This window comes from Gopherus evgoodei, unplaced genomic scaffold (assembly GCF_007399415.2).
Source record: "Gopherus evgoodei ecotype Sinaloan lineage unplaced genomic scaffold, rGopEvg1_v1.p scaffold_160_arrow_ctg1, whole genome shotgun sequence".
Classification (NCBI taxonomy): domain Eukaryota; kingdom Metazoa; phylum Chordata; order Testudines; family Testudinidae; genus Gopherus; species Gopherus evgoodei.
Window position 1 is genome coordinate 48513 of NW_022059823.1, and position 22416 is coordinate 70928.

The 22416-nt window shown below is 46.0% G+C and overlaps 1 pseudogene; it reads left to right on the plus strand.

The window, feature by feature from the left end:
- The first annotated feature begins 8664 nt into the window (after positions 1 to 8664).
- LOC115639958 lies at positions 8665 to 22031 on the plus strand (annotated as a pseudogene).
- Positions 22032 to 22416: the final 385 nt, after the last annotated feature.

The following is a 22416-nucleotide window of genomic DNA, read 5'->3' on the forward strand; positions in this document are numbered from 1 at the left end:
AGGAGATAGCATTCTGCACATGCCAGAGAACCAAAGAAATACTGTTGTGTGAAGCAGCCACTGACTGAGATGGTTCTGTCCCCAGTCAGGAGACTGGCCAGCAACCTGGGCAGGATGGTTGAGGTGTAGCAGGTCTCCAGGCAGGACAAGTTGCCCAGGAATAAGTACATGGGGGTGTGAAGGTGCTGGTCAGCCACAATGAACACCATTATGAGGGTGTTCCCAGCCACAGTTGCCATGTAGATCACTTGGAACATCAGGAAGAGAAGAATTTGCAGGTCAGGGAGACCCCCGAATCCCAGAATGATGAATTCTGTGATGGCCGTTTGGTTTCCCCAGTCTTTGTCTGCCATGGTTTGAGTCCAGGAACAATAACACGCTCTATGCAATTGAACTGGAAGAACATAGAGTTAAAAGTTAGTCAAGTTTCATTTTAGTAAAGTTTCAATTACTTCTATAACTATTCAGAGACTCCCCTTTCGTCCAGATTACAGGCTGAAATTTTAAACCTAAATGTAGTGTTCAGAGCAAAGTGCCAGAAGTCTCAATCTGAGAACAGAACGTTTGTATCCATGTAGACCAGCCTCTGCCATGATCTGAGCAATCACTACTATAACAGCCCATATCTCTGGTAGCCAAATACAGATATAATGGATAAGACCGTTTCTTTATCTATCATTATATCTCTTTAGTGACATCTTAGAGCTTAAAAATAATGCTTAAATCCTGTATTTAATTTCTGGCAATGACAGAATCATGCTATGTCTTAGGAGTCAAAATCAAACAATTAAAATCTTGGACTGAGAATTTTCAATGCGGTCTAGAGTTCTTAGGCACCGGCCTTCTGTTAGATTTATTTCCATTAATTCTAACAATATATTCTGGTATATGCAGCATTTCAATGCCCCCTAGGAAAAAGAACAATTTTCACTCCCTCACAAGAGATCAGTTTATGCCATAAATTATGAAGTGGTGTAAATTCTCCCTTAGTTCCTGTGATGGTGATGTGGGGAGGAAATGACAATCCCTTTTCTGTTTCCCGACATTAGCTATGTAGCAGTAATAAAATACAGCTCTTAGGACGGTGGGTCTTAGGAAGAGGCAGAACCAGACTGATGTGCAACCCTAACTGGGGAATGACCCTTCTCACTCCATAAAAAGTGTGGGATGATAATAGAGGAGCAAGAAAGGCACTAGGGTGGTGGGGGGAAGATGCTTTCCCTGAACTCAGAGTCTAGAAACAATCTGTCATGTGTGATCCAGGCTAGTAACACTCGATCACCACTCACCACCCCACTGAAAAGTCATGGAAGATGGGAGACATGCCAGAATACTGGAAAAGGGCAAATATAATGCCCATCTATAAAAATGGAATTACAGATCAGTCAGCTTAACTTCTGTACCCAACAAGATAATGGAGTAAATAATTAAGCAATACATTTGCAAACACCTAGAAGATAATGAGGTGATAAGTAACAGTCAGTATGGATTTGTCAAGAACCAATTGAGTCAAAACAACCTGATAGCTTTCTTTGACTGAGTAAAAAGCTTTGTTGATGGGGGAAAGTGGTAGATGTGGTATATCTTGACTTTAGTAAGGCTTTTGATAGTGTCTCACATGACCTTCTCATAAACAAATGAGGGAAATACAACCTAGATGGAGCTACTATAAGGTGGGTGCATAACTGATTGGAAAACTTTTCCCAGAGAGTTGTTATCAGTGGTTCACAGTCATGCTGGATGGGCATAATGAGTGGGCTCCTGCAGGGATCGGTTCTGGGTCTGGTTCTGTTCAATATCTTCATCAATGATTTAGATAATGGCATAGAGAGTATGCTTATAAAGTTTACAGATGATACCAATCTGGGAGGGGTTGCGAGTGCTTTGGAGGATAGGATTAAAATTCCGAATGATCTGGACAAACTGAAGAAATGGTCTAAAGTAAATCAGATGAAATTCAATAAGGACAAATGCAAAGTATACCACTAGGAAAGAACAATCTGCTACACACATACAAATGGGAAATGACTGCCTAGGAAAGAGTACTGCAGAAAGGGATCTGGGGGTCATAGCGGATCACAAGCTAAATATGAGTCAGTGTAACATTGTTGCAAAAAAAAGCAAACCTCATTCTGGATGTATTAGCAAGAGTGTTGTAAGCAAGACATAAGAAGTAATCCTTCTGCTCTACTCTGCACTGATTAGGCCTCAATTGAAGTATTGTATCCAGTTCTGGGAACCACATTTCAGGAAAGATGTGGACAGATTGGAGAAAGTTTAGAGAAGAACAACAAAAATAATTAAAGGTCTAGAAAACATGACTTATGAAGGAAGATTGAAAAAATTGGGTTTGTTTAGTCCGGAGAAGAGAAGACTGAAAGGAGACATAACAGTTTTCAAGTATTTAAAAGGTTGTGACAAGGAGGAGGGAGAAAAATTGTTCTCCTTAACCTCTGAGGATGGGACAAGAAGCAATGGTCTTAAATTTCAGCAATTACAGTTTAGGTTCGACACCAGGAAAAACTTCCTAACAGTCAGAGTGGTTAAGCACTAGAATAAATTGCCACGAGAGGTTGTGGAATCTCCATCACTGGAGATTTTTAAGAGCAGATTGGACAAACACCTCTCAGGGATTGTTTAGATTAGTGGTTCTTAACCTTTACTGCAGCCTGCACTCCTCTGGTTCTCAAAATATATTCTCGCATCTTTTATGAACAATCACTGAAGTAGGTCAATTCTTTCAACCTAGATGAATCATAACTATAGAATGAAAGAGAATTATATATTTATTTTAATTTTGCAGTAAAATTAAGAATACATTAAAAATTACACACTTTTTTTAAGTTTACAAGCTCAATGACTCTTCTGCTGTTGCTTTTGTTCAATTATGTTAGAGAAACAACGAACTTTTTTTGAAATAGCCACACATGTCATCACTTGCATTTAGGCAGTTTCTGGCCTTTGTTTTTATGTGTAAGAGTGATGAAAGTCACAAATGGCACAAGGATCTCCAACTCTGTCTTCGCCAGTTGTGGAAACAGTGCTAGTTGAACACACAAGATATTCTCAAGCTTCATTGTCTCAATAATTTTACTACAATTAGCTTAAAATCTTGAAAATATTTTTTTTGTTTGTATATTACAGTAATTGTTAACAAATGTATAATGTTAATAAATACATATGTTTGATGAAACAAAGTAGTTGTACTTACGTGCCTGTGCTTAATTTATTTTTTCGATAATTTACCTTCTAAAAAGATCTGGCATCCCCAGAAAGAGAAACACACCCTCAGGGGTGCGTGTACCCCAGGTTAAGAACCACTGGTCTAGATAATACTTAGTCCTGCCCTGAGTGCAGGGAACTGGACTAGATGACCTCTCGAGACCCCTTCCAATTCTTTGATTCTATGATTGGGGCTCACACTAAGCCGGATCCTCAGCCGGTGTAAATCAAGGTAGCTTCATTTGTGTCAGTGGAGCAGATCCGCAACTGAGGACCTGTCGCAAGACATGGCTCTCACACTCCATCTCTGTGAAATGGTGCTATGAACGCTGACTGGCACTGTGGTGGGAAGGAGAGGCTAAAACTGCTAATATTCACCTGAAGAAGAGCTCTGTGTAGCTCAAAAGCGTCTCTCGTTCACCACCAAAAGTTGGTTCAATAAAAGATATTACTTCACCCACCATGTCCCTCTAATATTCACAAATCAAAGTCATGTCCCTGTTTAGAAGGTGCTATAGAAATGCAGTCAGGAAGACAGTGCTCACCTGTAAATACAAGACAACCCAAGCTTGAAGTGATGAGCTCTTGTTTCTCAGGGTTCGGCAGCCAGGACTCAGGATTCTCAGCTCAGGTTCTTGACGCTCCTCTTTCTGCAGAAACTGGGAGAAGGTAGAATGGGAAATTTTTGTTTTCCCTGCCCTTTACTCCACGAACAAGGGGAACATACAACTAAAATACAAGGTGGATGTACAGGGGGGGGCTGCCCCATTCCTGCCCTGAAGGAGTTAAAAGCAGTCCTGGAGAGGGCTGCGCCTGGGTAAAAGGTCTTAAGAACAGCTGGGGAAGCTGAGTGAGTAGCTGACCACAGCTGTGGCCAGCTCAATGATGGCCCAGCTGGCCCTTCTAAGAGGACTGTTGGCCAGAAGCACAACACCCACTCTCTCCAGCTTCTTGAGAGAGAAGGACCTGGCTGCCTGGGAGCTGAGAAGGGCACCTGTGGTGGAGCAGTGCCGGGGAAGGGCAGAGGGAGCTGGGGACTCCAGCCAGGTAAAACCCCAGGCTGCAGGCCTTGCTAAAAGGGCCAAACAGGTACTGGGGCTGCAGAGAGGCAGCCCAGAGATAGGCAAAAACAGCAGGTCCTAACCCCCTTGCAGATGATGTGTGGTTTACAGTCTGCCCCAGTGAGTGGGGGCTACACAACGACTGGCAGTAGCCACTGAGGCAAGGTGGGGATAGAGGTTGGGGATTCCCTTGGGAGGGGAGACCCAGAGTGTGGGGGCACTGCCAGGGGGCAGCATCCCAAGATAAAGGGGCACCGGGGTCCAAGAGGGACATGGGGGGCTAGCAGCAGGCGAGACACCAGCCTGCAGAGGGCGCTCTGGGCTGGAAGAGCTAATTCCCGAGACAACCAGCAGGAGGCACTGTGCCAGTGGGTCATCGCCCCCCCGCCCCAAGTGGGCAACTTAAAATCTATAAAGTGAAATACTTGTTCACCCTAATTGTAATTAAACTGTCGAACTCACTGTGATGCTATCAGATCAAATGCTGGCTCATGCCAATGTCCCCCTGTTTCAGCAGGACACTAACAGATACAAAGATGGAATCAGTCTTGCTCACTTGTGTGTTAATATTAATAAAATGGGTTCTAGAATTATAAAAAAGGGTTTAATGTTTGGACTCTGTTGAATGCTTGTCAGTTGCTGCCTGCATTGTCTGTTTCATATTGCAATTTAATATTTGACGGGTTGTAGTGAGCTCCTGTGAGTATGAATCACCACACAGGAGAGGGACGTTAATGAGTGCGAAGAGTTGCTCTTCCACAGACATGAAGCCTCTCCTGAAAAAGGAAACCCGCCAGTATCAGATAGGGTGACCAGATAGCAAGTGTGAAAAATCAGGACATGAGATGGGGGGAGGGGGGTTAATAGACACCTGTATAAGATAAAGCCCCAAATATCAGGACTGTCCCTATAAAATGGGACATCTGGTCACCCTAATACCAGGTGGGCAATGGTTGGATATTGCAACTGTAATCTCCCTACAACTGGATTGAGAAACAATCAACAAAAGGACTAGAGACTTATTGTTCTGCTCTCCTCCCTATGAAGATGAGTCATGCAAGTGGATTGAGTTTGCAGCTCAGAGCAGAGGGCAGGAGGGGGATAAAAACCCCAAGCAAAAAGAACGAGGGATCTCTATGCTGATTGGATGCTTGGGGCAGAGTGTTTCTAGACATTAGCAAGAGATCCCCAGCTGCTTAGCCTAGGTCAGTCCTAAAGGTCAAATACAGCTCGCTGCTGAGAAAAGCCTGTAATATCTTTCGAAACCTGAGACTGTGACTCATTCATGCGTCTGTTTTCTTGCTTTAACCTTGTAGATAACTCTCATTTCCTTTTCCTATTTGATAAAACTTCCTATACAGTAGTTCACTATAGGATTGGCTCCAAGCGTCGTCTGTGGTGTGAGACTTAAAGTGCAATTGACCGGGGGGATGTCAGGAGTAACCTGAATATTGCTGTGATCCTTGGCATAATGGGCCGTGTAACACAGATACGCTCACGTGGGTGGCAGGACAGAGCGGTGCAGCAAGGGGAATTTCTTGGGGGACTCTGTCAAGGCTGTTAAAGTGCCTGAGGAGTTTGCACTCAGTGCAGTTGTTTGGTGAAATTTAAGTTTCGACCTGACAACCAATGAGGGGTTTGTGCCCTGGTTTGTAACTGTCTGCTCTGAGTTTGGCGCTCACACTCTTGCATCCCCACTGAGAGCATCACACTCACTGCCACAGGAAGTCACTGATATGAAAGACTTAACAAGATTCCAGAAGACATTGGATGTTCCTGATAGCCATATAAATATCCAGAGTTATCATCATAATGGCAACAATAGAGATTGGCTTAAGCCCCAAACCATGAGGTTTAATAACCATTCCAAAACTATTATAGACCAACACGACAAATGTGAGGGGAGATTATCCCAGAACTGCTATTGCAGTGTTCTTACATTCGCCTCTGAAACATCTAGTACTGCCTGCTCTCGGAGAACGATACAGGCCAGGATGGCCCTTGGGTCTGATCTAATCTGGCAATTCCTATATTACTACATTCTCCTAAAGTGATACAGAGAAACCCCAAATTCCAGTTAGTTCAATAATCTGCTCTTTTGATATTTCAGCCTCTGACAGGCTGTTCCCTGAAAAAAAGTTGACCTGGTGCAGATTACTTCATAACACTTTTTGGTGAAGATGGATACAAAGAAATCATTTGAGAGAAGATTGTCAAACTGTCTATAGGATTGCAACATTAATTCTAATAGGATATTAGGACACTCAGTTCCTAGGTGGCTTCAAAATCTCAACCGTAGCACCTAAGCGATGTCTATATCTTGTTTATTCCCTGGGTTCAGCTGACTCATGGATTCTCTTGCAACCTGTCTGACTTAGATACAGTGAAACAGTTTGTTATTTACTTTTAACTAAAACCATTTATTTTTCAATTTCCCTCTCATCCTCCTAATTTCGTTCTTACACTTTACCTACTTAACAACCCAATTTAATGTTCCTTTTTATCAGCTTCACTTAGTTTTGATTTTCATTATTCTATTCCAGGCTTCACCCTACTTATCTTGAGCCAGATCCTCAGCTGAGGACCTTTCACAAGGCATATATCTCAATTTCCCCATTGTTAAATGGTGCTATTAACACCGACTGGCACTGGTTTGGGAAGGTGAGGCTAAAACTGCTAATATTCACAGAGACAATGTGAGTGAGGTAATATCTTTTATTGGATCAACTTCTGCTGGTGAGAGGGACAAGCTTTTGAGAGCTAGAGAACTTGTCTCTCTCTCTCCAACCGAAGTTGGTCCAGTAACAGATATCACCTCACCCACCTTGTCTCTCTCATATCCTGGGATCAACACGGTTACAACAACACTGCTAACAATATTCACAAAGCACATTCATGCCCCTGTTAGGAAGGTGGTGTAGAAACGCAGTCAGGAAGAGGGTGCTCACCTGTAACCACAGGGCAGCTCAAGTTTTGAGTGATTACCTCTTATTTCTCAGGGTTTCGTGGCCAGGACTCGATTTCTTCCACTAAGGTAATTGGGTCTCATCATTCAGTAGAAACTGGACCTGCTCAGCAAATACACCTGCATGTTCCTGAATGGACGAGCAGCTGCTTCGATCTGTCTTACAACATTGATGAGCTGGTGCATGTGATCTACCTTTGGAAAATGAGCCTCTCCTTCGATGTAATAAGTGTAAATGCTCTCTGATATTTGTACTCTTTCTTCAAGCTTTTCAGTATGGTCCCTCTTCAACCTTTCTCCCACTTGGTTCGTTTTGTGCCTCCGAAGCTTTGTGGCTAACAATGCCCAGCGTGACTTGCAATTATACAACTCCCATTGTACATCATTTTTAGTGTAATGATCCTTTGAGGAAAATATTTTAGATCATTGTGTAGACATGGGGACTCACCCCTGCGGCACCTCCTAATGGTCTCTCAGGGAATTAGCTCTTTAACTAGCCAGGAGCGCCCTCTGCAGGCCGATGATTCACCTGTTCTCTGGCCCCCATGTCCCTCCCCAGATCCCGGTGCCCCTTTAACTGGGGTGCTGCCCTCTGGCAGTACCCCCACAGTTCTGGGTCTCCCCCTCCCTGGGGAACCCCCAACCCACTATCCCCACCTCACCTAAGTATCAGGCTACCGCCAGTCATCGTCTAGCGCTCACGCCCTGGGGCAGACTGCACTATCAGCCTACTCATCACTGGCAAGGCTGGGTTTGGACCTGCTGCCTTTGCCTGCCCCGGGCTGTCTCCTGCAACACCCAGTACCTGTTGGCCTTGTGCTAGGCCGCAGCCTGGGGCTTTCCATGTTGCCACCTAGTGGCCATTTTACAGTATAACTTTCCCATTATTAAAAAGAACAGGAGTACTTGTGGCACCTTAGAGACTAATCAATTATTTCAGCATAATCTTTTGTGGGCTACAACCCACTTCTTCGGAGGCATAGCTACTGAAATCTTGGTCACCTGTCATTATTTCTGACATCCCCCCTCTCATTTCCTCTACTCTGCTGCCATCTAATGTAGATTTCCCAGAATGACAGCCTATTGCTCTCCTTTCCTCTATGGATTCTTGCTATAGCTGACTCTTACCCGTATTTAACTCTCATGTCACCTGGAAGCCATTATTTAGTTTAACTAACAGCCCATAACTCACTCCATGGCATCTGCTCCTAACCACAGTTCATTACGCAACACAGAGATCATCTTCTCTTCAATGCTCTCTGCTTAACACTTATACACCATTATACAGCTTCACTTCTCTTCCCTCCACCTCCTCTGTTGGTCATTTGACAACATAATGTCTCCAACTTCGGTTGGAGAGAGAGAGACAAGTTCTCTAGCTCTCAAAATAATACTAAATAATGGCTACCAGGTGACATGACAGTCAAGAACGGGTAAGAGTCAGCGATAGCAAGAAGAATCCATAAAGGAAAGGAGAGCAACAGGCTGTCATTCTGGGAAATCTACACTAGATGGCAGCAGAGTAGAGGAAATGAGGGGGAGGGAGGTGTCAGAAATACTGACCTGTGAGCAATATTTCAGTAGGCAATACAATAATGGGAAAGTTATACTATAACATGGCCAGTAGGTGGCAGCATGTTGTAAGCGTGAGATATGGGCAGCTACTTTCAAAAATGCCCATTAGATGGCAGCATCTCTTGAATACTAAGGGGCAGTGCAAGTACATTATAACTGGCCATCACCTTGGACAGGCATCTCCGAAAAATGTAGGCTGGTTTGTCCATGATCTAAAATATTTTCCTCAAAGGATCATTACACTAAAAAATGATGTGTGATGGGAGTTGTATAATTGCAAGTCACACTGGGCATTGTTAGCTACAAAGCTTTGGAGACACAAAATGAACTAAGTGGGAAAAAGTTGAAGTGGGACCATATTGAAAAGCATGAAGAAAGAATACAAATATGAGAGAGCATTTTCACTTATTAAATCAAAGAGGAATCCTATTTTCCAAAGGTAGATCACATGCACCAGCTCATTCCTTCAGGTAACTGCAAGTCTCTTTCTTAAGAAAGTCCTGTTTCTGCAGAATGATGTAAGACAAGAACCTCAGTGGAACCGGAATCCTGTCTACCAAACCCTGAAGAGCTCTGTGTAGTTCAAAACTTGTCTCTCACCAACAGAAATTGGTCCAATACAAGATATTAACCACCCACCTTGTCTCAAACCCTGCAAAATGAATTCATCAACTCAGGTATGAGCTGTCCTATGACTAGAGGTAAGCACTCAATTCCAAACTGCTGCTGCTTTGCATTTATATATCACCTTCCAAACGAGGGTATTAAAGTGCTTGATTAATTAAGCATTAGCAATATAAGATTCACTTTCTGTGACGAACGTGGGAAGTGTCTGTATTCGTTTTTATGATACATAATCTGTGTCAGGATGCTGGGCAAAGGTAGGTAGGACAAATGGTAGAAGCTGGAGATCCCAGAACTGAAGCCAGGGGTCAGAGTCAGTATCAGGGTCAAGAGTCAAGCCAAGGTTCAGAGATGGAGACAGAATCAGGAATTGGGCTGAGGTGTCATGGTTGGTGTCATGGTTCCAAGGGTCAATCGGGAGTCAGAATCCTGGTTGGAGCCAAAGGAATTACCGAGAGTCCAGGAAGAAAACAGCAGGCGTGGCAGAAAGCTAGGGATCTGTGTTTTTGCCTGGATACTTCTTCAGTTTTGTGATGTAGCAGACTCGCTTTCTGAGTCTAAAGCATGCCCTGTGCTTACTATCTTGTTCATGGCTTAGTCTCGTACCTTTCCCAGTACTCTTGAAGAATTGCAGAAAAGATGATTTTATTGGTCCCCATTGCCCTTGTATCCTTGATATATATCACAATGAAAATTGTTACTTTAAGGCCACTGAGTGTCTAAGAAGGTTAGTGAGCCATGCAGCGTTATTGAGTCCGAGTGAGGGCACGCAGGAAGTTGTTCCCACTCTGTTCTTTCCTCTTTGGAACCCTCTGTATGTATTTGTCAAATGTGTCCCTAACTATAGCATATCAATATAATTGTGACATCTTGCCTATCATTCTTTATTTCATTATGTAATTCTGTGTCTCTCTCAATGGGGGGTGATTTTCCCATCGCTGTATATTTTGATCTCATTCAATCCCTTCTTTTCATTAAGATCGGTTATTCACTTTTATACCCTACTTACATGGCGAATTTTGAGGGTTGTTTTTTTTTTGCTGGTTAGCTTAGTGCTGTCTTCACTATTACCTAGTCTAGAAGCTTTGAACTAAGAGTTAGCAGCAGCTGATGGAAATGCCAATATCTGTAGTACAGATATACAGTACTGAAGTCACCACCTGATATGCAATGCAGGTGTCTGTATATAGTCTAGTCAGATTTGTATCGTTGCTGACCAAAAGGTCTGGCATCCACGCTCAATAACTAGTCTGATGAGCGCTCTGTATAGCATTACCACCATCTTCATATCCACTCCCCAGGATGTTCCAGAGGGATTTGACTTTTGCACTTATCTAATATTTTCAGTATGGTCCCTCCAAGTGAGCTTGTTATCAAATGTCACACCTAAGAATTTGTAATTTCAGTACATTTATCTGTTGGTCTTATAGCTATAACTTCACATCTTTTTGGCTTTTCATTGTTAGGAGGATCATTCCCTTAGTTTTGTCTATGAGAATTTGAAGCCACACCTATTCCTCCATTCTGGGCTTCTCTTCAGTGCATCATCATTCTTTTGGTGGCCCTTTCAAGGTTTCTGCTTTTGATCCAAATGGCACAATCAGCAAACAACGTGATCCCTATTCCTATACTCATCTCCTCAGGGCGATCTTTTATTATGATGTTAAAGAGGGTTGGCTTAACTACAGTGCCCTGTGGGGTTTCACTTGCAATTGACTGTATGTTGGAAAAAGCTTTCCCTAACTGGACTTGTACAGTTCTTTTGCCTAGGAAGTTCCTCATCCATCTGTACAGTCTTCCTCTGTTACACATTTAGGCCACTTTATGAAGTAGTTTCTCTCTCCATAACACATCGTAGACTTTTTCTACGCTCCGGAAGATTAATGTCATTAATTCTATGATTCTCATGCTTTTTTGTGCTTTTGTCTCTATCCTGACAACGTGGTCAATCACATTTCTTCTTTACTGAAGCCCACTTTGTGTTTCATCTGTGAACATAATTCATTGTAGGTGTGCTACTGATCTCTGTCTCTCACTGTTCTTTCCATCGTTTTACCTAAGCCACACTAAAGTTTATATTTAAAATATCCACATCCTCCTCCCATCCCACCTCTTAATCTCATAATTAGCCTTAATGTTTTTTTCTCCTCCCTAATTTGTATCCTCTGATATTCATCAGTACTGACTTTTTAAAACATGGTGGCCAGAATTTCTGCTTTTCTTTGTTAGAGCTTATTACTCCGTGCCCTGCAACTTGAAGGCTTGGTGTTACATAACTTACTCTTTATTTTATTCATTTCCCTAGTTTGTTTATATATGCTTTGCTGTATTGGTATTTTTATTTACTTTCCCATGTTATGGTGTCCACCTCTCTCTTTCTGCCTTTTTTATAGCACTTTGTGAAACTACTTTACTTTTTTATATTTCCTTATGTTCATTATTTAAGGATTTTTTTGCTGTCTTATATGCCTTATTCCTTTCCCTAATTACCATCCCAGGGACACTGCCCTGAGCACCTGTCCCTTTGCCTTTCTCACCACTGCTGGATTTCCATGTTTGCTTCCTTGTGGCTGCCCTCCTAGACTCTCCCAGGTCCCCTCTGTCTGTCCCCAGATCCCCTCCTGCAGCCAGGCTGGACAAGTGGCCTGAGAGCCTTGGAGACAGAAGATCTCTGGTTAGCCCATCCCCTGTCCAGCGCCAGCTCTCCTCACACCCGCTGCCATCTGCAGATAGCCAGGAGTCCCAGAGAGCTGGGGAGACTGTGCAGAGAAACAGAAGCAGGAGCCGCCAGGCTAAGAACAGGTGTGATGGCTGATCTCTTGGCCAGCGCACCCAGCACTGAACCATGGATCCTTAGAGCTCTCTGTTTATCCCACACCCTGTGCACTGCAGGACCCCTAGTGCCAGCTCCCCTCACCGGCTGCCCTTGGCCATTGGGCCCCAGCTGTCACCTAGTGGGTAGGACCTTGGTCTCAGTACACCACTGAGTCTCTGGCCTCTCTGCTGGGAGTGACAAACAGGGAGAAAATCAGTGCAGGCCTTGCTGGGTGTGATCGTGTTACAGGGTCACCTGCCCCACTAGGGCCCAGGCTGAGATCCCAGCACATTCCACAGGCCCCTGCGCCGCCATCAGATGGACTTTCAGCCTCGGTCCGTGTTGTGGAGGGTGCGGGGAGGAATTGGGTTATTGCCCTGGGGGACGGAGGAGATTTAGCTGCCCACAGACAATTTAACACTTCTAAAGCTTCAACTTTTTGAATCTCAGTGTCCAGTGTCATTAAATAGTTATTGTCTGACCAAAATATTGTCCGATCCCCCCATATTTCCAACAGCTGTGAAAATTTAAATTGGTAACAATTGGAACGAAATGCTGAAACCCAGATTTTTGTGCAACTGTTGTCGGGGACTCTAACCCAGATGGCAAAGTTCGCTGTCTGACCGCGAGAGAGACAGGCAACACCAGCAAGGTCTGATCAAAAGCTCTTTATTGACAAGTGCACGCATCAATAGAGAGCAGCTCGTCTCCAGAGAGAACCAGCTCCCTCTTTACATCTTAGTATAAGCCTATATAGACAGTTCCATCCCGTCATAAATTATTCACTTGAGCAACCCACCCCCTTCTTCTAACAACTACAAACTAGACACCTTTAGTATACATGCATGCCTAAAGTTAGAAATGTAGGTGAGTTAAAAACAAACAAAGAACAAAAGCAGGGAGTGAAAACAAGGAGGTTGGGAAGCCAGGGCTCTTATCAGTTCTTCAAAGGATCTGCTCCTAACACAGCACATCTGGTATTATGCCAGGAATGCAGCCTCTCCCTTATCTCACTTTTTCCCAGCGTTTGTGAGACATGCTGCTTCTCAGTGTTTTCCACTCAGGAATTACCCAAAAACCTCTGTTAGCCTGACTTTGGTCAGGTTGGCATACCTGGTTTTGTCTGCTATATTTTTATTCAGGCCTAACACTGTGAAAGTTTACAATAAATATAAAAATTGCTTAAAATGAGCATTATCTGTCAAACTTATATAGTATAAAAAAAAGAATTCCACCGAGTCTGACTATCGCTCCTTAGACACACACACCCAGGGCCGGCCTTAGGATTTATGGTGCCCTAGGCGAGATTATTAAACTGGTGCCCCGTGCCTGATCTGCTCTTAGCAACACAAACATAAGCTTATAGTATTGGAAAACTTGCCACATTCACATTATTAAAACCAGTTTAACTTAATTAAGCACACTGTAATGCTGATGGACTAGCACTAAAGAAGCAGCACTATAGAAAAAATTCTGATATGACAGAATGATGCAAATAATATATTTTTTTAAATTTATCAAAATTTTATTGGAAATTTATATGAAGAGGTATTGAAACAAAGATTTGTTTTTAATTAAAAGCAATTTTTTCTGGCTTTTTTGGCTGCAAAATCAGTAATAATGTCATCGTATGACAAAGACAAAGTCATGTCTTGTTCGATCGCAAGAATAGCAAGACCAGTCAAGCGTTCCTGACTCATTGTAGAGCGGAGATACTTTTTAATGAGCTTTAGTTTTGAGAAACTCCGTTCTCCTGATGCTTCTGTTACAGGAATTGTCAGTAGAATATGAGTGGCAATGTACACGTTAGGATATATGTCAATAAGGTTGTGGGTATGAATAAACTGTACAATGTTCATCACCGATTTTGCATGTGGCAACATTGATGACAGTGTACTCAATTCTTCGTACAGTTCAAGTCCATTTAAATCAAAACTATCACCGTGCTTCAGGAGGCTCTCTAGATTCTTGCACTTTGTCATTAGTTGCTCTTGTTTTCCTATTTTGTTGAATTTAGTTATGTCATACAAAAATCCAAACTGTTCATCCAAACTGTATTAAACCTTTCATCAACAGCAGATACTGCTTTATCCATCACAACATTAAAAAATTCAACCTCAAATTTCTTTTCTGGATCGTCTATGGGCATGATCTGCTGTACGGATTCTTCACAAAGAAGTGTCCCTGGCCTTTTTAACTCATATTAACTATGTTTTTATTTTATGAAAGTTGGAGAAAACATTGTGAAAACTTAAAACATTGGCTGCCCAACTTCTGGGCTGGCAAAAGTTATACTGACTCACAGGGAAAAAAAAAAGCAGGAGAATCTTAGTACAACATATGGTCACTCTATACCAGGGGTCGGCAACCTTTCAGAAGTGGTGTGCCAAGTTTACTGTAATTTAAGGTTTCTCGTGCCAGTGAAACATTTTAATGTTTGTGGAAGGTTTCTCTCTATGTCTGTATTATATAAATAAACTATTGTTATTATCTGAGGTCTTGGCCACCAGTCCTGCTCAGGCCACTGCCAGCTGAGTAAATGAAACCCCAAACCAGCAGCGGGCTGGTGGCTGGAACCCTAGACAAGGATCCCAGGCCCTGCTCAGCCCGCTGCTGATCTGGGGTTCTTACCACCAACTCCTGCCAGCCAGGATCCAGGTCGCCAACCCCGCCTCAGCCTGCTACCAGCCTGGGATTCTGCTCACCCAGGCTGGCAGGAGGCAGAGTGGGGCTGGCGGCTGAGCTCCTGACTGGCAAGGGGCCGGCAGCTGGAACCCCGGAGTAGCAGTAGGCTGAATGCTGCTGGCACCCCAGACTGGCAGCAGACTGAGCCACTCAACCCCCCACCGGCCCTGCTCAGCCCGCCACCAGCCCGCTCAGCCCGCCACCAGCCCACTCAGCCCGCTGCCGGCTGAGTGAATGGAACCCCAGGCTGAGAGCAGGTTGAGTGGTTCAACTGGCCTGCTCAGCCCACTGCCAGCTTGGGATTCCTTGGGGGTCCCCAGGCCAGAAGCAGGTGCTGAGTGGGGCCAATGGCTGGTATCCTAGCTGGCAATAGGGCAGCAGCTGGAACCCCCGAGCAGTGATGGGTTGAGCCGCTCAGCCTGCTGCTGCATATCATCAAAAATCAGCTCACCTGCCACCTTTGACAAGTGTGCTGTAGGTTGCTGAACCCTTCTTTATACACTAGTAAGAAGATGAGCATATTATAGTTGTTGGAGGGCTCTTATCAGGAGTAACAAGCTATAGGAAAGTCAGTTTTTGTTTCTCTGATGAAAACTGACCCACTCCCTGCCTCAAACCAAACCTGTCACTCATAATTGTCAACAACTTAATTTTCTGGTTTTGGCTAAGATATTGATTTAAAAAAAAACATTGAAATTGGATTCAGGATTGTTAGCAAGAATTTTTGGCAAACAAAGTTGTTAAATGACAATCTAAATGGCAACACAGTACTGCTTTCATGCTTGGCTCACCCCCCAGCCTGCTGGTCCAACAGCTGCAGTAGAGGAGGAGATAGGTGGAAAACTGCAGGACCCCAAAATCCACCTCTTGGGGTGCAGATTGGCAACAGCAGCAGCAAACCCTCAGGTCCAATCACACGCCAATGGACACCGCCGTCAGCCCAACAGACCATGGTCAAGTTAGCACAGCATTTGATCTCAGGGACGGGGCACCCATGGAGCCACAGCAATTCATCCTGCCCTGTGCAGCTCCCCCCGGATGAGATGGATCGCTGGCAGCTGGCAGCCCAGGGGAGAGGCGTTCCCCAGCTAGGGTGATAGATCCAGATGACCTGATTTTATAGGGCCAGTCCCGATATTTGGGGCTTTGTCTTATATAGGCACCAATTAACCCCACCTAGAGTGACCAGACAGAAAGTGTGTAAAATCAGGACAGGGATGGGTGGGGGTGGGGGGGTAAAAGGAGCCTATATAAGAAAAAGACCCCAAAATTGGGACTGTCCCTATAAAATAGAGATATCTGATCACTGTACCCCAATCCCCTATCCTGATTTTTCACACATCTGGCTAGCCCCAGCCAAGCCCTGTGTGACATTCCAATCCTGGCTGCCTGCTGAGGAAGTGAGTTACTTTCACTTTCATTCCTCAGCAGGCAGGCAGCCAGCCTCCCCTCCCCCCACCTACTCCCAGCACCTCACTCAACCCAGCCCTGACGGAGGGGAGGGAGGAGAGAGAGAGGGATGCTCCTGGGGAGGAGGGAGAAAGGAGGGGGTGCTGCATGGGGCAGGGGGGAGAAGAATGGATGTTATGGGAGACAACAAAGGATACTGGTTCCAGAGCCACAGAGCCTGCCTCACCTGACCTCAGCTGGGGGGAAAGAGTCACACTCACAGGTGAGCTCCTTTCCCAACCCTACCCCCTCCCCTTCCCAGAGACCCCAGCAGCCAGTCCCGTCCCTCAGACTGTGCTGCATTCGGCTCTCTCTAGGACCCAGCAGCCCTGCTTCTACACTGTCGTGGCTGTCTGGAGAGTGGTGCCCCCAGGCAGAGTGAGGCCCTACCCGGCTGCCTATTCTGCCTATGCCTAAGGATGGCCCTGCACACACCCTGCTCCTGCAGGCTTATCCTCACATGGAGATCTGACATCCAGTGACCCTCCGCACCAGCACAGGGGCTGATTGCCAGACCACAGCCCTAGTGGTTAATTTTTCACCACAACCTCCAGGGCTGTAATCTTACAGGTAGGCCCCTTCCAACTGAACAAAGAGTAGGAGTCAGTTCCAGGAAGGGGAAACACCCCCTTGCTGCTGCAGGCAGGGCATAGTGTGAATTCAGAAATTTGAAACAAAGCCTGTTACAAACTGAGTAAGCCATGGTTGCAGAGAACCCCGTGGAAAGTCTCCAGAAGGAAGCAACATGTCCCATCTGTCTGGAGTATTTCACAGAACCTGTCACTCTGGAGTGTGGGCATTATTTCTGCCGAGCCTGCATCAGCCAGTGCTGGGAGGGATCCGATATAGACATCTCCTGTCCTCAGTGCAGACAAACTGTGCAACAGAGAAACCTCAGGCCCAACAGGCAGCTGGCAAACATGGTAGAAATCGCCAAGACTGAGTTTACAGGCAGCAAAGGGAAGAGGAGGGGACGGGGTGTGTGGGAAACACCAGGAGGCTCTGAAACTATTCTGTGAAGAGGATCAAACACCTATCTGTGTGGTCTGCAGAGAGTCCCGGGCTCACCGCACTCACATTGTAGTTCCCATCCAGGAAGCCGCCCAGGAGTACAAGGTACAGATTTGCTGTCCACTCTAATGGATAATAACTTTGGATTTGAATTACAGGTTAATGGCATCACAAGTTTCCTGAGATAGGTGTAAGTGTGTCACTCAGCTGTGTGTAGCTTTCATTGCATGAAAGAGGCTGTACAAATTAATGATACTCCAGCCTGGCAAGAAAGGCAACAGAAAGATTTAAAAATTTTCTGATGTGGGAAAGCTTTCTCTGAGCAGCTGAATCCTTTTCAAACCCAGCTCCCACCAGTGAACTAAGGGAACTCTCCGCAGACCGGAAATTATTAAATGACCAGTGAGGTTTGATTCACAAGAGCTGCAGGCCAGACTATGTGAGAGTGTTGCTTTTAGACCGGAGAAAGGGGAGTTACAAGATGTGTCTGTTATTACTGTTTGGATCACAGTGTTTATTATTGTTACTGGTATCCCAGCAGCCCCTACACCTCCCAGATGAGATCTGACCTCGATTGTGGGGGGCCCTGTAGAAAACCCGGTGAGGGACAATCCCTGCCTTGAGCCATTTACAATCTAACTCAGGGGTGGGCAAAATTCGGCCTGCCGGCCACATCCAGCCACAGGACCATCCTGCTCGTCCCCTGAGCTCCTGGCTCAGGAGGCTAGCCCCTCCTCACTCCCATATTATCCCACCCCTGGTTTAACTGGACAAGAGAGAAAAAAGATGGGAGGGGAAATTGAGGCACAAAGAGAGGAACTGACTTGTCCAAGGTCACTCAGTAGGTCAGTGTCAGAGCTGGATATAAACCCCCATTTTTCCAAGGCCAAGCCCAGTGCCCTAACCACTAGGATCCACTGTCCCCCTCAGGAGCACGGAGCAATGATGACGTGGACAGTAGGAGAAAAAGACTCCTTGATAAAAGACCCAGACTCACCAGGGAGACTAGGTTTCACACAGGGAATCTGAACTCCTGTGTTGCTCCATGAAGGGTTAAACTCAGATGCTACCGCTCTGGACTAGAGGAGATCACTGGGCTAAATGCTGTGTGGGACCCCAAACACCTTCAGTCTGCACACAAAAGGCCTCTAGACAGCGGAGGTCCATGCCAAGTACCACTGGGATTACACTGGATTATAGCAAAACTAACCCCAGGCTGGAGCTGACCGGTGCCAGTCTGACCTGTTGTGTTGTGTATGTGGGCAAGGACCAGCCAGAACTGTTCTGTTAGTCCCACCAGGCAGCCTTTAGAAATCTCCCAGAATGCACTGCTTCCGGGATCTTTACCAGGGAATGGGACATTGGGGACCTACCCAGAGGGCATTGCCACTGAAAGGGTTTAGGGCAGCACTGGGGCAAACCCCAACAGTTCCTTATACAAATCTGCCTCATTAGGAAGGGCCCTGAGGCATCCCCAGAATATAGGACGTCCCCACGCCTGCCTGCATGGGCTCTCCTGCACCTGAATCAATCAGCCTGCTTGGGCACTCCCCCGCCTTTGTCAGCTCGACCCCACCTGCATCATTCTGCATGAAAGAGCCACTTCCACCCCTGCCCTCACCCTCACTAGTGTCCTCCTGCATCCTCGGTCTCCTCTTCCCTCTTTTTCACCAGACGAAGACACATCCAGTGCTGGGTACCTCCCAGACATGGATAGTGCTCCACAAGACTGGGACTGTGCAGCTTCCAACCAGACAAATGGCCTCCTGACGTCTCATGGGCTTTGCCCTGGTGCTTAGATCAGCTCAGCCCAACCAGTGAAGTCCCCAGGGCTTCAGGGCTGTCCTGTTATGCTCTGTACCACTTATCAATTCACAAATATCAATAAAGCTTAGTTATAATTAAGATCTATGTCTAATTACTAAAAAGACTGAATCTGAATTGGTAATGAGTCTGATAATGACACACTCCCAATCTGCATTGATAAGGTTTCATCTCCTTGGTGGCCCTAATGTCACAAAGTGATTAGGACCAACAGTCATCTTGGATGAAAAAACATAAAGCTCCACACCCCTCTCAACCATTCAGATTAAAGTTCCCAGATCATTTCTGTTTCTTCAGGAGAAAATCCAGACCCAATTGAAGACTCTGAAGGAAGAGTGAGAAAAGTTGCTGGGATTGAAAGTGACTGGAGAGAGGAAAAGCCAGGAGTATCTGGTAGGTGCTTCTTGTTATGAACCAGCAGTGACTGGCAATGGGAGGTCTCTTTGGAGGCAGACTCCTGTGTGGCCTTGGTGAACGTGGGCTTGTGTGTGTTTCTCCATGACTATGGATTACTGGGTTAGATTTGTGCATAGACAAGCTCTAACCTTCCATTTCAGCTGATCAGTTAATGTCTAGCTCTTGTGGCTTGCCCAGAAATCCTCCTCAAGTGAACTGAATGTCACCCGTGAAGTGCTGTCCACTGTGTCTGGTCATTTCGTGTATTAACATGTTTGTTTCTTTTTTCTCCTCTTGCGTCTCTGTCAGTGTGGTGCTGGATCCTGCCTCCTGCTGCTCTGGGTCTGAATTCCCAGAGACCATGAATGACATAATATGCTAACATGACAAACATGGAAACCTCCCTTTCAGCAGTATAGGGGCTGAAGGGAAAGCTGTGAGAGAATCCTCTCCCTAGGGTAAAGACAAATGTCAGAAATCTTAGGATTTTCAACTATGTTCTCCCTCCTGCACACTCAGTGCTCCATGAAAGGACCCCAGGCTCCATCCATGTCCCTGACCAGCCCTTTCCCTATTTTCGTACAGAAACAAACACAAACTGAGAGGCAAAAGATTGTGTCCAAATTTCAGCAACTGCAACAGTTCCTGAAGGAACAAGAGCGACTCCTGCTGGCCCAGCTGGAGAAGCTGGACGAGGAGATTGTGAAGATCCAGAATGAAAATCTCAGTAAACTCTCCGAGTAGATTTCCCATCTCAGTGAGCTGATCAGTGAGCTGGAGGGGAAGTGTCAGAAGCCAGCGAGTGAGTTCCTGCAGGTGAGACAGAGAGAAACAGAGGTGCTGATTCCGTGGGTGCTTAAGGGCTAGAGCACCCATGGAAAACAATTAGTGGGTGCTTAGCACCCATTGGCAGAAAGCCCCCCCTCTACCCCCAGTGCCTCATGCCCACCAATCAACTCCTCCCTCTCCCTCCCAGTGCTTCCCACCTGCCTCAGTGGTAAGAGGGAGGGTGGAGGTGTGGCATTGGGGAAAGGGTGGAGTCGGGGCAGGGTCTGGGGTTGAGCACCTCCAGGGACAATTAGAAGCGAGCACCTGTGGTTAGAAACATCCCAGATCCCCACACAGGGAAGGGAGGGCTCCTGAATCATAAGCACTGGAGCCAGCGGTCAGAGATCTGAGTGTAACTCGGCATGTGCATTGCTGACATGTGAGTGACTATTGTTCTTTGCAGAGTTACAGACAGAGATATTAGAGATAGAAAAGCCCCATTAGTTCAGGGAATCCATGGCCCTGAGGTGAGGGCAGGGCCTCTCTTCCCCATATTTGCAAAATCCCTTCCCTGGGATCCTCTGTGTGAATCAAATGGAACTGAGAGTCTTTCCTCTCTCTCTCTCCCTCTCCTTCCCCTCTAGGATGTCAGAAGCACCTTGAGCAGGTACGTGGCTCCCTCTCACTCCCCCTCGCACTTCACAATACTGGGAAAGGGCTTAATGGTGATGTTAGCACTGCATCTCCCCAGGGCTGTACATCAAAATGTGTGGGGAAGGTCACATTCTAGATACAAATCTCTGTGATCAACTTCGTCCTGAGGTTCTCACCCTTGCACAGAAAACTCTGGAATTCTCCATTCAGTGGGAAGGACTGACCTCAAGTATTTCCCAGAGATGTCACCTCCCTGGGGGACTGGCCACCTCATTGTAGTGGAGATGGAATATGGGCCTGTCACTGCTGGGGCCCTGGTCACCATTCAGCCCAGGCCAGCAGTGGTCAAGAATCTTTCTCACCTGAGGACTGTTTGGAGACCTGTGTGGAATGAGTTGGGGAGGTGGGAGTTGGTGCCTCAGTCTAGTTCCTAGGGGACAGATTTCTGCAGCTGGGAGAAGCAGAGAAATTCTAACTCCAAACCCGTTAGAGCAGTGACTCCCTAGCAACCACTTATAATGAGTCTCACAATGAACTGTAATCACATGAAATTGTTTCTCTCCAGGTGTAAGAAGAGGAAGTTCCAGCAGCCAGAAGAGATTTCTCCTGAACTGGAAGAGCAAATCAGTGGTTTCTCCCAGAAAACTATTGCGCTACTGGAGGCTCTGAGGAAGTTCAAAGGTACCTAGAAGGGATCTAGGAGGGGAAACTGGGATAAGTTCTAGGAGATCAGAGTGATGATACTGTTATAAATATGAAGCCTGAAATCTCACCTCTCTTATCCTTTCCCCCTCCAGACACTCTGCCATCTGCACTGGAAAGAAAAAGAGGGGAACCACTCAGAGAGCACAGACAGGATGAAACTGCAGCCTCTTCCCAGCACTGGCCCCTCTCAGCGACCCCATCCCTGCTTCTCTTCCCCCGAGATCCTGTCCCTGGCCAGACCAGAAACCAGAGCTGTGTTCTTACCCAGGGAGCCTGAGTGGCACTGTGGAGTTATGCACCCTCCACCTGCCCTGGGTGGAGCACCTCGGGGAGCAGGGACATGGGATGGGGGCTGCTCTCAGGCCCCCCAATGACCGACCTAGGACAGGTGAAAGGTCAAGGGCTCTCCCCAGCAGGCAACGCTCCCAATCTGGCCAGGTGTCAGTGCTTGGTGGGAAGAGGAGTTATGGGACAGGGCCATAGAGTGGGCGGGCCACCAGTGGTGGGACCTTGTGCCTCACCCCCAACTTCTACCAAGGGTCTGGAACTCCTGGGGAGACCCCAAGCCAACATCATGCATTCCAGGGAGCGGGGATGTGGGCTGGGGGCTGCTCTTAGGCCCCCCAGAAACCCATCCAGGGCAGGTGGAGGATTAGAAGCTC